The sequence below is a fragment of the Rhinoderma darwinii genome, chromosome 3, assembly GCF_050947455.1.
Source record: "Rhinoderma darwinii isolate aRhiDar2 chromosome 3, aRhiDar2.hap1, whole genome shotgun sequence".
Classification (NCBI taxonomy): domain Eukaryota; kingdom Metazoa; phylum Chordata; class Amphibia; order Anura; family Rhinodermatidae; genus Rhinoderma; species Rhinoderma darwinii.
In genome coordinates, this window is record NC_134689.1 from 7,123,689 (window position 1) to 7,127,415 (window position 3,727).

Sequence of the window (3,727 nt, forward strand, 5' to 3'; positions counted from 1 at the left end):
CGGACTTCATTGCGGAACTTTGAATCTCCATTGAAGTCAATGGAGAAATTCCGCCATGAGTCCGCCACTGCTCCGCAACAGACAGAGCATGCTGCGGACACCAAATTCCGCTCCGCAGCCTATGCTCCGCAGCGGAATTGTACGCATCGTGTAAACGAACACTGCTAAATTAAAGTGAAAGTCAATGTAGAAACGGCTCCGCTGCGGATTAACGCTGCGGAGTGTCCGCAGCGGAATTTAAGTGCAATTCCGCCATGTGTGAACCCGCCCTTATACTGCCTCCTATATACAAGAATATAACTACTATAATACTGCCTCCTATATACAAGAATATAACTACTATAATACTGCCTCCTATATACAAGAATATAACTACTATAATACCGCCCCTATATACAAGAATATAACTACTATAATACCGCCCCCTATGTACAAGAAGAATTGATCTTTATGTGAAGGAGTTTTGTTGCTAGGCAGAGGGTCTTTACATTTGGGATATTTATGTGACCTGGACTTGTTACTATTAGACATTTCTCGGTTTCCTTAGTTCGTCATCTGTAATGGACATTAGGAGGTTAAAAAAATCTGTGTTGGAGGCCGGTGCAGATACTTGCAGTGATGGGGCTATTTTTGGGAGAGGGTGAAGTCAGGTTGCGCACACTAGAGCCGTGACCTGGACTGATTTTTCGTGTCTCCTAAATGTCACCTCACGCGTGGTGGTAAGGAGACGCGGACATCAATCAGACATACCTTTCATTACACCTAAACATAGCCTCTCCCAGCCGCACATGACGGGGTCTACTTAATATTAGGATGTTTTTTCTCTGCCGCACACCCACAATGTCCAAACAATAAGGCCGGGACTGGGGGAGGAGGTCGTTCCACGAAAATGTACGAAAATTATTAGTTATCGCCATTTTTCATTTGGGGGGGGGGGGGGGAGGGGGCAAAGTTGGCAAGAGCCCAGAGTAATTTACCCCATCACTGCCCTAGACCACCAGAAAATTTATAATTAACCCCTTCACTGCCATAGGCCACAAAGAATGTTACAATTACAAAATTAAAAATGCGACCTGGGGACCCCACTTTGCTTGTTGCCCAGGGTCCCATTTTTTTTAAAATATTTTATTGGTACCATTTTTTGGTAAAAAAATTTTTCATGCTCCCCATAGACACCAATTAAAAGAAATTAAAATCGTTGAGCCTGACCCTTGTTGGTAACTCCGGTGACGGTCACGTGTCGTCCAATGTGACGTTACGGGAATTGTCACATGACCACATTTCCTAACGGCCCCCGGTTACGCGCGGCGATTACCACAACAGGGTCCGACTGCACAAGTCAAATTCATTTAAATTATCGTCAATGGGTTAATTTACAAGCGGCGATTATCGCTAGATGCAGTCAGAAATTTACGAAAATCGTAGTGTGGGACCGAGGAGCAAAACCTAAAATCAGCGCCGATTACAAACTCTTGCCCTTCTGTGACAACATGTGAGATCTGAACGACTTCAAGACGTGTGTTTTCCTTTAAAATGATACAATCTGTGTGGTTCTATCGCCCCCTGTTGTTGTACTGGTGGTATAACACTAATAAAATAGGTTCCTGCGCCACCTTGTGGCAGAACAATGCAATGCAGGACATAGAAATATGATCATCGTGTTTTTTGTTGCTACTTTATTACATTATATTATATATTTACTTTATTGCTGTACTTATTATATAATCTTATTACATTACTGTTACATGTGCTGAGAAGAATTGAAAGATTTTTTTTCTCATACAATTCATAAATTGCCAGTAAATATAAGTCCGTTAACCCAGCTTTCCCAGGCTCACGAATGGTAAATGTTACATTTAGCGCCAGTTCACACGTTGTGTAAATACGGAGCGTAAAAATCGCTGAGAAATTGACCAGCGGTGCAGAATCATGTCAATTGTAATTGCGTAAACGCTGCTTATTTCTTCCGGATTTTCCTTATTGAATTAAATGGAAAGGTAAGTCCCGCAACAAATAGAAGTTGTTGCGTTTTTTGTGGCGGGTTCGCAGCGATTCTACCGCAAAAAAACGCAACTCCGAAAAAAAATAAAAAAATCTTATACTTACCTAGGAGTCTGTGTTTCTTCCTCCAGGTCGGGTAGGTGCTGCAGTTTTCTGCATCGGACATTTTGGGTGAAAAACTGCAACACAGTTTGGTGCGGCGCACAGAGCGGATATGCTGCGTGCTTTTGCGCAGCATATCCGCCCCGTGTGAACTCACAGAACTGTTCATAGACCCTTGTAGAGTCTCTAACAGCGGCCATATTGGTTGTCACCCAGCTTTTCCAGAAATGGTGGCATGAAGACGACAATGAATAAGTGGCTGTGCAAATGTGGAATCTGAGGACGATGGTCATCCCAGTTGCAGGACCCCCGCTGTCATAAATACCAATTTTGCGTTAACATTTTAAAGGTGGAGTGTCCCTTTAAATGGACATGCCGACTTAAAATCAGAATACGTCTGCACACTGTGCAGGAACCTCATTCGTCTAGAGCCATTATGATCTCGGAGTAATCATCCGACGGCTAATGACAGTGTAATTCTCTAATCGGCCTCATTAATTGGGCTCCATCTCCAGACAATGCGGCATATTATGTAACCCCCCCACACACACACAGTCGTCCGTCTTCTGGGTCCAAACGTTCTGCCTTAGGGAATAATGGAAGTTATGACCGCAATTTCATATTGCTGTTACCGTAGCTTTAAAGGGGGGGGGGGGTAAAACTAGTTTTTTTTATAAGGAATAAACCATATTTGTAGTTTTCTGGGTGCAGCCTGCAGTGTAAAGAATGGTGGGTTTTTTTTCTAGTTGCCATGGCTATGTGTAGGGTCATGTATATAGCGCTTTCGTAATTACTTATACTTTTTTTTTTTTCAAACTCATGATCCTGGAGGGGCTACCAGAATTAACCCCTTCCTCCATAAAAGTGCAGCAGTTTGTAGCTCCTATGAATTGGCGCAGGTCTTATAGGCAAATAAAAGACAGGCCCGCAATGCAATCGCAGGTGCTGATGGTTTGCGAAGGTAGCCAGGAGCCTAACAAAGATCCCCAGAACTGCCATGTCCATGTCCCTTAAAGTCCCAGCCTAATAGGTTGCCTGTGCTTATGGTGTAACAACAAAAACAAACAGCTCCCCCTAGTGGTTGAGGGGCACAACAACTGCCAGAGAATTTTCTATTAGTACTGAAGGCCCAGAGGACCCCTGGAAGCCGGCCAATAACTTGTAAGCAAAAATTGTATCACTGTCCCATGATTTTTAATAAAAGAGGAGAGCTGAGACTAAAGGGGTGGGGCTGTGAGATGTTGCTGCCATTCTTTTGTGCTCATGACTGTTATCCCTGGCACTGTTGGTAAGTATGGAGAACGGGACCCCCTTGTTCATGGGATCGGCGGTGGTTTCCATCTGCCGGACCTATAAACAATGACAGGATAACGCCACGTCTGATTGCCTGGAAAATCCCTTTAACTCATGAAACGCTTTGTAAAAGTCGAAAAATATTGGAGTTGCCAGCTCAGGGGGCTGATCAAATCCTTATGGAAAGTTTTATCCCTAAAACAGATTACACTAAAATCCTTCACGAAGTTATAACGGAGACTGATGAATGCTGTCAAGGCAGTGGCGCACCTTCCATAGCGGCAGGTCACATGACTGCTATAGGGGCCCAGCATTGAATGGCTTAGCCTGA